Here is a 13,331-nt window from a genome sequence, read left to right on the forward strand (position 1 = left end):
TTTAATACATTTGTGGTTTAAAAAAAAAAAAAAGGAAATTTTGGTGCAATAGAGAAATGTATTTTGGATTTATTTATTGTTCCTTTTAAATGTTAAAATGAGGCAGGAATACAGTACTTTCGGCCTATTGTCTAAGAGTACTCTTTGACATTTACAATATCAGGTATAGGCATTTCCAAAAGAAATCTTCTTTAACATACCATACCCTTAATGATCTTTTGACAGGACAGAAATGGGGAGAAATGTTAGCAGGGTATATTTTAATTTATATTCTCTAAAAGTATACATTCTATACTATGACGAATTATTATAGATTTTATTTTCTTCTGTGTTTAGCTTTTTATAACTTATCTCAAACCAATTTTTTATCTTCATTTGTGATTGTCTTCAGAAGTCTGGGTGTTTGGTTTTTTTAAACTGATGGTGGTGAGTATGTAGGGGGAGAGTAGTTTTACAATTTTTAAAGACTTAATGTTGACCTGCTCAAAACTTACCTCAAAAATTGGTTTGAGATAAGTTATAAAAAGCTAAACACTCCTTGCATAACTGGAGAGAAAGAGCTTCCAATTAAAGTAATTATGCTAGCAGCTCTGAGACTACTCTTTGGAACTGGTGTCAGCACTTTGGTTTGAAGAAATCAGATCAGGATTGACTGCCTAATAGTAGGCTTTTACCAAGAGCCTGACATAAGAATTTCAGGAAATCTGGGAAAATCTTTGAAAATCTTCTATGTTATAGGCTGGGCACAGTGGCTCAAATCTGTAATTCCAGCACTTTGGGAGGCTAAGGCAGGAGGATCACTTAAGGTGAGGAGTTTGAAACCAGCCTGGCCAACATGGTGAAACCCTGTCTCTAAAAATATAAAATTAGCCAGTTATGGTGATGCACACTTGTAATCCCAGCTACTTGGGAGACCGAGGTGAGAGGATCGCTTGAACCTGGGAGGCAGAGATTGAAGTGAGCAGAGATCACACCATTGCACTCCAGCCTGGGCAACAGAGCGAGACTCCGTCTCAAAAAAAAAAAAAAGAAAAGAAAATCTTCTATGTTATAAACTTAAATTTCATGTGAATGGAAGATTGAGAAATGATGGCTGATGGCCTAAGCGTGGGTAGAATTTCAGTTTTTTGCATGTTTATCAGATGGCTTTAATGTTCTTGCCTTTTCCTGGTTATTATTTTAAAAAGTAGTGTTTCCAGAACCCATTTAACAACTGATAACTGGAAAATTTTTTGTGAGAGGTTAGCTAGACAGGTTATATGGTTTTTTTTTGTTTTTGTTTTTGTTTTTCCCTCATACAGTTTTTTTAAAAAATTGAGAAATCATATTTTCTTTTTTTTTTTTTAGTATACAATTCAGTGGTTTATACTATATTCACAAACTGTGTAACCATCACATCACGCATTCCAGAATATTTTTATTTCCTCAAAAAGAAATCCTGTACCCATCAGCAGTCACCCTCATTCTTCATTTTCCTCAGCCCCTGGCAGTCTACTTCTGTCTCTCTAGAAATTTCATGTAAATGGAGTCATATAATCTGTGGCCTTTGGCTGGGTACAATGGCTCACGCCTGTAATCCCAGCACTTTGGGAGGCTGAGGTGGGCAGATCATGAAGTCAGGAGTTCGAGACCAGCCTGACCAACATAGTGAAATCCTGTCTCTACTAAAAATACAAAAATTAGCCGGGCATGGTGACACTTGCCTATAGTCCCAGCTACTTGGGAGGCTGAGGCAGGAGAATTGCTTGAACCCAGGAGGTGGAGGTTGCAATGAGGCAAGATTGCGTCATTGCACTCCAGACTGGGCGACAGAGCGAGACTCCATCTCAAAAAAAAAAAAAAAAAGTGGCCTTTTGTGTCTGACTCCTTTCATTTAGCATAATCCATTTTGTAGCATGTATCAGCAGTACTCCATTCCTCTTTATGGTTGAATAATATTCCATTATGTAGATATACCACATTTGTTTATCCATCAGGTGATGGATATTTGGTTTTTTTCCTTATTTTGACTGTTATGGATAATGCTGCTATGAACATTCATATACAAGTTTTTGTGTGGACGTATGTCTTCAGTTTTTTTCATTATATACCTAGGGATAGAATTGCTGGGTTATATGGTAACTCTGTTTAACTTTGTTTAGAGCTGGCAAACTGTTTGCCAGAATGTAAATGGCTGTGCCATTTTACATTCCCACTAGCAATGTACAAGGATTCCAATTTCCCCATACTCTCAACAATACTTGTTACTGTTCATTTGTTTAATAGCCATCCTGGTGGGTGTAAAGTGGTATCTCATTGTGGTTTTGACTTACATTTCTTTAATAACTAATGATTCAGAGCATCTTTTCATGTGCTTATGTGCTTGTATATCTCCTTTGAAGATACCTGATTCTTTGTCGATATTTTAATTAGGTTGTCTTTGTAAGAATATACTCCGGATATTAGTGTCTTCTAAGATTTTTATGGTTATAGCTCTTACATTTAGGTCTTTGATCCATTTTGAGTTATTTTTTCTATATGGTGTGAAGTAGGGATCCAGCTTCATTCTTTTACACGTAGATATGCAGTTTTCCTAGCACCAATTATTGAAAAGACTATTCTTACCCTGCATTGGATTTTCTTGACATCCTTATTGAAAGTTAATTGACCATAAATGTATGGGCTTTTGTCTAGACTCTTAGTTTTGTTCCATTGATCAACATGTCTATCCTTATGGCAGTATTATAATCTTGGTTACTCATCTTTGTAGTAAGTGTTGAGAATTGTGAGTCTTTCAGCTTTATTCTTCTTTTTGAGATTGTTTTGGCTATTCTGAGTCCTTTGCATTTCCATATGGATTTTAGGATCAGCTTGTCAATTTCTGCAAGAAGCAGGCTAGAATTTTGATGGAGATTGCATTGAATCTGTCAGTTTGGAGAGTTCTGCAATCTTAACAATATAAAATCTTCCAATCCATGAACATGAGATGTCTTTCAATTTTTTTAGAACTTCTTTAATTTCCATCAATGATGTTTTGTAGTTTCAGTGTATAAATCTTGCACTTTTTTTTGTTTGTTTGTTTGTTTTTTGAGACAGAGTCTTACTCTGTCCCCCAGGCAGGGGTACAGTGGCACAATCTTGGCTTGGCTCACTGCAGCCTCCACCCACCAGTTTCAAGCAATTCTCCTGTTTCAGCCTCCCGAATAACTGGGACTACAGGTGCGTGCCACTACGCCCAGCTAATTTTTTGAATTTTTAGTAGAGATCGGGTTTCACCATGTTGGCCAGGCTGGTTTCGAACTCCTGGCCTCAAGTGATCCGCCTGCTTTGGCCTCCCAAAGTGCAGGGATTACAAGCATGAGCTACCGTGCTCAACCCTGCTTTTTCTTTTCTTTTTTTTTTTTTTTTAAGCCAGTCAAATTTAGGGGTTGTATACCAAAATCTTGCACTTCTTTTGTTAAATTTATTCCTCAGGATTTTATTTTTTTAGTTGTTATTGTAAATGGAATTGTTTTCTCGATTTCATATTTGGATTATTCATTGCTAGAGTACAGAAATACTATTGTTTTGTCTATACTGATCTTGTATCTTACAACCTTGTGGAATTCATTTGTTGACTCTGATATGATTTTTGTGCATTCCTTAGGATTTTCTATGTATGAGATCATGTTATCTGCACATTGAGATCATTTTACTTCTTTCTTACAATCTCGATGTCTTTTTTCTTTATTTCTTGCCTAATTTTTCTAACTATAACCTCCAGTACAATGTTGAATAGAAGTGGCAAGAGCAGATATCCTTAACTTCTTCACTGATTTTAAGGAGTAACTTTCAGTCTTAATTATTAAATATGATGTTAATTAACTGTGGACTTTTTTATAGATGACTTTTATCAATATGGGATTTTTTTTTTCTTAGAGATGGGGTCTTGCCCTGTCATTCACAGCTTACTGCAATGGCATAATCACAGTCCACTGCAGCCTTGACCTCCCAGGCTCAAGCAATCCTCCTACCTCAGCCTTGCAAGTAGCTGGGACTACAGACACATGCCACCACATGTGGCTATTTTTGTTTTGTTTTGTTTTTGTAGACACAGGGTTTCACTATGTTGCCAGTCTAGTCTCAAACTCTTGGGCTCAAATGATCTTCCCACCTTGGCAATCCCAAAGTGCTGGGATTATAGGCATAAGGCACCATACCCAGCCCAATATGAGATTTTGAACATTTATACTGTAGTTTGAGATTTTAAAGTATGTTGATATTTTTCAGAACAAGTTAATTATTGAGGGATAAGTGAGGAAGGAGGCTTAGAGAAACCTCTGGAATGTAAAGCACACAAGATTGAGAGCACCTAGCTTCTAGTGTCCATTCCCCTACTTAAGCTGAGTAACATTGGAAATTCTGTTTAATTCTTTGTGCTTCCTTCATTCATGCTTTCTGTTCATCACATATTTATTGATCATCTAGTTTACCAGGTATTTTGAGGATGCAGGGTTAAAAGACTAACGGCTGTCTGAGTCGTTGTCCTCAGATATCAGTTACACTCCATTCCCAACACTTTTCTTTTCTTTTTTTTCTGTAAAGATGGAGGTGTTGGGCATATGTTGATTTGTGGGGACATGTTACAGCCCTGCTTATTTTCAGAGTTCAGTATATTCTCAGTGTTAAGACCAGCCATACACGTAAGATAGCATGAGTACTACCTATGTGTCAGTCTCTTACACAATTATTATTTCAAACTACTGTAGGTATAGCAGTGACTCCCAAATATCCATTCCCTGCCCTGACATCTTTCCTAAATTTGACCATGATTTCCAGTTGCCTAACAGATTTCCTTGCTTACTTGTCCCAAATGTACTTCAAATTCACAAAGTTCAAAGAAAAGTCATAATTTGTCCCTAAAGTCCTCCTGTCTCCATTCCTTTCTCTAGTACTTTCTCAATTTTAGTAGTGGGAATACTTCTACCCAGTCACCCAAACTAGAAACTTGTGAGTCATCCTTGATACCTTTCCCTCACTGCTCACATCTAGTACATCACAAAGGTTCTTTAAGAGATTATCTCCTGCTTGTCTCTTGTAACTTCCCCTCTTTATACTTGTTGCCACTTCCTTTGTTGAGACCCTCATCATTTTTAACGTGGACCAAACTCTACTCTTACCCCCTTTCTTTCCCACATGTCATTCAGGATCCAACTTAAATATCACTTTCTCTTTACAGCATATTCTTGTTAGCCAGTTCCTTAAACTTCCAAATGAAATTAAACACCTATTAATTTTATAGAAATATTGAATATTATATAGGGGTTAATAGCACAAATTATAGAAGTATACAGGCCTGAGTTTGAATCCTGGCTCCACAGAGTGAGGCTCCTATCTCACTCTGTTGCCCAGGCTGGAGTGCGATGGCGTGATCTTGGCTCACTGCGACTCCGCCTCCTGGGTTCAAGCGATTCTGCTGCCTCAGCTTCCCGAGTAGCTGGGACTACAGGTGCTTGCCACCGCGCCCGGCTAATTTTTGAATTTTTTAGTAGAGACGGGGTTTCACCATATTAGCCAGGCTGGTCTTGACCTCCTGACCTCATGATCCAGAATCCTGGCTCTTTTTTATTGGTGGGTGTTTTTAAAACAATTTTTATTATTACTATTTTTAATTTTTTGTGGGGTTTTTTATTGTTTTGTTTCTTGTTTTGTTGTTGTTTGTTTTGTTTTTTTTTTTTTGCTGAGCACAGGGGACTTTATTGATGGTACATGACAAGGTAGGGCTCCCTAGGCCCCTCCCTCTCCAAGGGGTCTGCATGGAAACTGTGAGGAGGGGAGATTCAGTCTGGTAGGGGACTGATTGCGGCAGGGACTCCCCAGCAGTGAGTGCCTCTCTCTTCCTCTCGTGCTCTCGCTGGGCTGGTGGTCCAGGGTTCTTACTCCTTGGAGGCAATGTGGGCCATGAGGTGCACCACCCTGTTGCTATAGCCAAATTCATTGTCATACCAGGAAATTAGCTTGACAGAGCGGTCGTTGAGGGCAATGGCAGCCCCAGCATCAAAGGTAGAAGAGTGGGTGTCACTGTTGAAGTTGGAGGAGACCACCTGGTGCTCAGTGTAGCCCAGGATGCCCTTGAGGGGGCCCTCTGATGCCTACTTCACCACCTTCTTGATGTCATCATATTGGCAGGTTTTTCCAGACAACAGGTCAGGTCCACCACTGACACATTGGCAATGGGGACATGGAAGGCCATGCCAGTGAGCTTCCCGTTCACCTCAGGGATGACCTTACCCACAACCTTGGCAGTGCCAGTAGAGACAGGGATGAGGTCCTGGAGAGCCCTGCAGCCGTCACGCGACAGTTTCCCAGAGGGGCCATTTACAGTCTTCTGGGTGGCAGTGATGGCGTGGACTGTGGTCATGAATCCTTCTATGATACCAAAGTTGTTATGGATGACCTTGGCCAGGGGCGCTAAGCAGTTGGTGATGCAGGAGGCATTGCTGACGATCTTGAGGCTGTTGTCATACTTGCCATGGTTCGTGCACATCACAAACATGGGGGCGTCAACAGAGGGGACAGAGATGTTGACCCTTTTGGCTCCCCGCTGCAAGTGAGCCCCAGCCTTCTCCATGCTGGTGAAGACACCAGTGGACTCCACGATGTACTCAGCACTAGCATCGCCCCATGTGATTTTGGAGGGATCTCACTTCTGGAAGATGATGGGATTTCTATTGATGACAAGAGTCCCGTTCTCAGCCTTGACAGTGCCATGGAATTTGCCATGTGTACAATCATACAGGAATATGTAGACCATGTAGTTGAGGTCAATGAAGGGGTCATTGATGGCAACAATATCCACTTTACCAGACTTACAATCAGTCCTGGTGCACCAGGCAGGCACCCAGTACAACCAAATCCGTTGACTCCAACCTTCACCTTCCCCATGGTGTCACAGGGATGCGCTGCCAATGCAAGAGAATATGCGGCTGTCTGCCGAACAGGAGGAGCAGAGACTTTTTTGAGATGGAGTTTCGCTCGTTACCCAGGCTGGAGTGCAATGGCATAATCTCAGCTCACCACAACCTCTGCCTCCTGGGTTCGAGTGATTCTCCTGCCTCAGCCTCCTGCGTAGCTGGGATTACAGACATGCGCCACCACTCCTGGATAATTTTGTATTTTTAGTAGAGACAGGGTTTGCCTCCCAGGTTCAAGTGGTTCTCCCACCTCAGCCTCCCGAGTAGCTGGGACTACAGGTGCATGTCGCCGTGCCTGGCTAATTATTGAATTTTTTGATGGAGATGGGGTTTCATCATGTTGGCCAGGCTGGTCTCAAACTCCTGACCTCAAGTGATACGCTTGCCTCTCAAAGTGCTGGGATTATAGGCATGAGCCATGGTGCTGGGCCTGAATCCTGGCTCCTAATAGCTGTATGGCCTTGAGCATATTACCTAGCCTCTGGGCCTCAGTTTCCTTTTATCTGTAAAGTAACACTGATAACTACTTTATAGAGCAGAAGTGAAGATTAAATGCAATTACAAAGGTTATAATTATACTATCATGGCTACAATATATTGAACATAAATTATTTGCTAATCACTGTGCTAAGTATAATACTTGATACTTACTGCCCATGGAAAGTAGTTAGCTCAATGCCTAATATTTAGTCGGTATTCAGTAAACAAAAGCTAGTATTTTCTGTGTGGTCTTCTTCCATTCTTAGCATCTTAAGGGCAAGAACTATGTCTTATCTTTGTGACTGATAGTATGATAGATAACAATAAATAGTTGCTGAGTTTGAATTTATTTAATGGGATTTGAGTAAGTGCCAAGAGGTCTTCTTTAGTATAATATTCCCTGCTAACTTGACTGCAATTCCTTTGGAATTGAAGGTTTTGAGTTTTCTTATTAAAGTACACATACCCCTAGAGAGAAGTAATACTTTGAGCTATTATCAACAGTCATCTTATGGGAATCAGTTGTTTATCAGCTGCTTTCAAATCTGAGAAAGACTTTGCAGGATGAGACTTCGCTAGGAATGAAAGAAGAGGGGAAAAAGAGACCTGAGCTCACAATATCATGTGGAACAAAATCACTCTTTTTTTTTTTTTTGAAACAGAGTCTCGCTCTTTCGCCCAGGCTGGAGTGCAGTGGCTGGATCTCAGCTCACTGCAAGCTCCGCCTCCTGGGTTCACGCCATTCTCCTGCCACAGCCTCCTGAGTAGCTGGGACTACAGGCGCCTGTCACCACCACGCCAGGCTAATTTTTTTTGTATTTTTAGTAGAGACGGGGTTTCACCATGTTAGCCAGGACGGTCTCGATCTCCTGACCTCGTGATCCACCCACCTCGGCCTCCCAAAGTGCTGGGATTACAGGCGTGAGCTACCACGCCCGGCCCAAAATCACTCTTTCCTATTTGCCTCAGAATTAGTCTTTTTCCTAATTTGTAATGTATATCATTCCACTTAACATACATGTACTGCGTTTAATAGCTATGGCTCTCCTGTGGGACCATGGAATTAGATCAGCAGAAATGAGTTATTTCCATTACTTGAATTACTTAGGTTATTTAGCACTTTGTGATATTATGGGCATGATGGCACATTCACTCCCTATGTAGTCAATAGCTTTATATTAAGTACTGAGAGAGGATATTCTAGACCTGATCCCTAATTTTGGCCAGCTATTTTGGCCAAATGAATGTCAGTTATCAGCTGCCCTATGAACTGCCCAGAGAATTGCTGAATACAAGATGAGATGATAAACGTAAAAACACTGAAAAGGCTACACAAATGCAAAGTGGATTATTCCAGACATCATCATCATCATTATTATTATTATTATTATTATTATTATTATTATTATTATTTGAGACAGTCTTGCTGTGTCACCCAGGCTGCAGTTCAGTCGCGACAATCATGACTCACTGCAACCTCTGCCCCCCGGGTTCAAGTGATCCTTCTACCTCAGCCTCCCAAGTAACTGGGACTACAGATGTGAGCTACCATGTCCAGCTAATTTTTTCTATTTTTTTGTAGAGACAGGGTCTCCCTGTGTTGCCCAGGCTGATCTTAAACTCCTGAGCTCAAGAGCCTCCCACCTCAGCCTCCCAAAGTGCTGGGATTACAAATGTGAGCCATTGTTCCCAGCCTTATTTCAGACTTTAACACATGACCTTGGAAAATTCAATGTTGTGGGGAAAGACTTGGGAAAAAATTACTTCCAACACCATTGTCAACTCTAACATTTTGAGAAATTCCATCCTCTCTCTTTCTTACTTATGTCCCTTGCTTCCATATAGTCTCTTCTTAGCACAGCAGCCAAAATAATTCTTTGAAACTTGTCCATTATCACTTCTTTGCTCAGAACCCTCCACTGGCTGTTAATTTCATTCAGAGAAAAAGTCAATGATCCACATGATCTATGCTTCTCTCTGCCATACCTCTGTGGCCTTATCTCCTATTTCTCCCTACTCTCATGCCCCTCCAGCCATACTGGATTCTGCTGTTCCTTGAAATGCAGCTTCTCTTGCCTTGGGTCTCTTACATCGAAGGTTCTGGCTACTAGAATTATTTTTTCACAGATAAGTACGTAGCATGGCCAACTCCCTCATCTCTCTCAAGTATTCATTCAAATGTCAACCTATTTGAAATTGGCAACCACCTCTGTACCCTCCTTTTATCCTGTCCCATTATTTTTTCTCGAAGCACTAATCTTTTTAGTTTACTATTTGTATACTTTATTATGCTTATTGTTTATTATCTGTCTGCTAGAATGTAAGCTCTACCAGGGCAGAGATTTTGTTTTGTTTTGTTTTGCTTTGTGAATCTTTGTTTCCCAAGCACCTATAATAGTACCTGACCCAATAAATATTTATTAAACATATGAATGAACTGTGCAAAATGGTAAATACTAATCTCATTTTTAGCTGATGTGAGCCTCAGTTAACTGATTTATGAAATGCTGGTTTGTTCTCCATCTTTTTTGTTAGAGGCATTCCTCAAATGTCTGGTAGTGCTTGGTTGTCTGCTCATGTTTTAAACATCTTTAAGATGGAGCGCTGAAAGTTATATTTGAAGCTGTGAGTGCATTTGCAGGACATATTTATGGTGAGCTTCACAGCGAGATGACTGTTAAGTTGGGAAACCCCAGATGTCAAGATCTTTAGGTGTTTCCTCATAGGCTTACCAGATTTCTTAGAAAAATAACAAGCCTCTTCCAATCCTCCTGGAGAGTAAAGATTTCTTTGAGCTAGGTGAAAAAGAGGACTAGGGCTTCAGCCTTCAGCATTCAGTATGTTTAAATCCACATTTAATCTCCTTATTTTAGGTATGGTACTCATGTCCTCCACTATGTCTGGAGCACCCTGGTCCAGAGATCCTCTATTTGAGAAACTAGCCTCTCTCGTTTTTTGGGTCGGGGGTGGTATCTGAGTGAGAAAAGGAATTAAATAAATAATTGCTGCTTTTTTTTTTTTTTTTAAATAGAGTCTCACTCTATCACCAAGGCTGGAGTGCAGTGGTGTGATCTTGGCTGACTGCAACCTCTACCTCCCACGTTTAAGCGATCTTCCTGCCTCAGCCTCCTGAGTAGCTGGGGCCACAGATGTTTGCCACCACACCTGGCTAATGTTTGTATTTTTAGTAAAGATGGGCTTTCATCATGTTGTCCAGGCTGGTCTCGAACTCATGGGCTCAAGCCACCTTCCCGTCTCAACCCCCACAAAGTACTGGGATTACAGGCATGAGCCACTGTGCCCAGCCATAATTGCTTCTTATATAGTTTTCAATCAGTGTTATTCATCCTAAATCATCAGTTTCACATCTTGAGTCATCTGGTACTGCCAGTTACTAAGATTTTAGGAGAAGATTCTGTAGTGTTGATTGGTATAGTTCAAAGTTTTTTTCTATTGCATGCTTATAATTCAATATAGCATTCTTAGGTTTGCTTAGTCAGTTATCCTTACTTCGTTTGCTTTCCAAGTTCCAAAATATTGTTGTCTCCTCTTTAGTTCATCCCCCTACTTGTGGGTTTAAGTCTTTTAAAATTCTTTATTGTGTTAGTGTGGTTTTTGTCTACTCTATTTATTGCAACTGTTTTCTTGTCTGCCATTTTTCTTGTTTGCTTTCAATTGACAGTTTCATTGAGATAACTGTAGAATCACATGTAGTTTTATAAAACAATACAGAGAGATCCCTTGTACATTTTACCCAATTTCCTGCAATAGCAACATTTCCCAAAACTAGTATAACAACCAGAATATTGGTATTGATACAGTCCACCAATCTTACTCAGATTTGCCTTGTTTTGCTTGTTCATGTCTGTGTATGTGTGGTTGTTTCTATACAATTTTATATCACGTGTAGGTTTTTGTATCCACACCACTGTCAAGACTGGACAGTTCCATTAACACAGCAATCACTGTTATTAACCTTTTTTTTTTTTCTTTGAGACGGAGTTTCACTCTTGTTGCCCAGGCTGGAGTGCAATGGCACAATCTCAGCTCGCCGCAACCTCTGCCTCCCGGGTTCAAGTGATTCTCCTACCTCAGCCTCCTGAGTAGCTGGGATTGTAGGCATTCGTCACCACGCCTGGCTAATTTTTGTATTTTTAGTAAAGATGGGGTTTCACCATGTTGGCCAGGCTGGCCTCGAACTCTTGACTTCAGGTGATCCGCCCACCTCGGCCTCCCAAAGTGCTGGGATTACAGGCTTGAGCCACAGCGCCTGGCCGTGTTAACTTTTTTATACCATACCCACTTTCCCTGCACATGTGAATACAGTATTTTCCCACCTCCATCCCTAATTGTAACCACTAACCTGTTCTCCATTTCAAAAATTTTGTTACATAAAAACTGTTATTTAGGCTGGGCGCAGTGGCTCACACCTGTAATCCCAGCACTTTGGGAGGCCAAGGTGGGTGGATCACTTGAGGTCATAAGATTGAGACCAGCCTTCCCAACATGGTGAAACACCGTCTCCACCAAAAATACAAAAATTAGCCGGGCATGGTGGCGTGCGCCTGTAATCCCAGCTACTCGGGAAGCTAAGGCAGGAGAATTGCTTGAACCTGGGAGACAGAGGTTGCAGTGAGCTAAGATCATGCCATTGTACTCTGCACTTCAGTTTGGGTGACAGAGTGAAACTCCGTCTCAAAAAAAAAAAAAAAAAAAAACCCTGTTATTTATATATACATATATTTATATATACATATATAAATATTTATATACGTAAAGTGAAACAGGGTCTGTCACCCAGGCTTCAGTGCAGTGATGTGATCATAGTTTACAGTAACCTTGAACTTCTAGGCTCAAACTATCCTCCTGCTTCAACCTCCTGAGTAGCTAGGCGCACGCCACTACCCCTGACTAATTTTTATAATATTTGGTAGATATGAGGTCTCCCTATGTTGTCCAGGCTGGTCTGGAACTCCTGGCCTCAAATGATTATCCTGCTTCGACCTCTCATAGCACTGGGATTACAGTCATGAACCTGGACAAAAATGTTATTGTATAAATTGAATCATACCATATGTAACCTTCTGGGATTGGCTTTTTCAATCAGCGTAATTTTCTGGAGATTCATCCAGGTTGTTGCATGTATCAATAGTTCATTCCTTTTTGTTGCTGAACAGTAGTATTCCATGGTATGGATGTACCACAGTTCGTTTTACCATTTACTTGTTGGAGGTCAGCTGGGCTGTTTCCAGTTTGGGACTATTATGAAAAAAAAATGGCAATGCACATTTATATACAGGTTTTTGTGTGTGTTTGAATATAAGTTTCCATTTCTCTGGGACAAATGCCCAAGAGTGCAGTTGCTGGGTTATATGGTAATTGTGTTTAGTTTTTTAAGAAACTGGTTTTCAGAGTGGCTGTACCATTTTACATTACCACCAGCAATGTGTGAGAAATCTAGTTTCTTTGCAACCTTGCCAATATTTACTTTATCTCTATTTTTTATTTTAGCTATCCTGGCAGGTGTGTAATGGTGCCTCATCGTGGTTTTAATTTGCATTTCTCTAATGATTAACAGTGTTCAAGTTATTTTCATGCGCTTGTTTATTACCTGTGTATTCTCTTCAGTGAATCATCTCTGGATGTCTTTTGCCCACTTTCTTTTTTTTTTTTTTTCATTTTTATTTTTTTCATTAATTTTTTTCTTTTGCCACTGGAATAGACTCACTATTTTCTAACTGAGTGATTTTTTAAAAATATATATTTTTTAGAGACAGGGTCTCACTCTGTGGCACAGGCTGGAGTGCAGTGGCACTATCATAGCTCATTGCAGCTTTGAACTCCTGGGCTCAAGCTGTCCTCCTGCCTCAGCCTCATGAGTAGCTAGGACTACAGGCACATGCCACTACACCTGGCTAA

General features: G+C 40.5%; 1 protein-coding gene and 1 pseudogene across 4 annotated transcripts in view; one reads left to right on the forward strand and one right to left on the reverse strand.

Annotated features, from left to right (window-relative positions):
- Nucleotides 1-13,331, forward strand: part of ZNF609 (zinc finger protein 609) — a 240,999-nt gene that overhangs the window by 66,161 nt on the left and 161,507 nt on the right.
- Nucleotides 5,895-6,972, reverse strand: LOC707691 (glyceraldehyde-3-phosphate dehydrogenase pseudogene; annotated as a pseudogene).

This window comes from Macaca mulatta, chromosome 7 (genome assembly GCF_049350105.2).
Source record: "Macaca mulatta isolate MMU2019108-1 chromosome 7, T2T-MMU8v2.0, whole genome shotgun sequence".
NCBI classification, from domain to species: Eukaryota; Metazoa; Chordata; class Mammalia; order Primates; family Cercopithecidae; genus Macaca; species Macaca mulatta.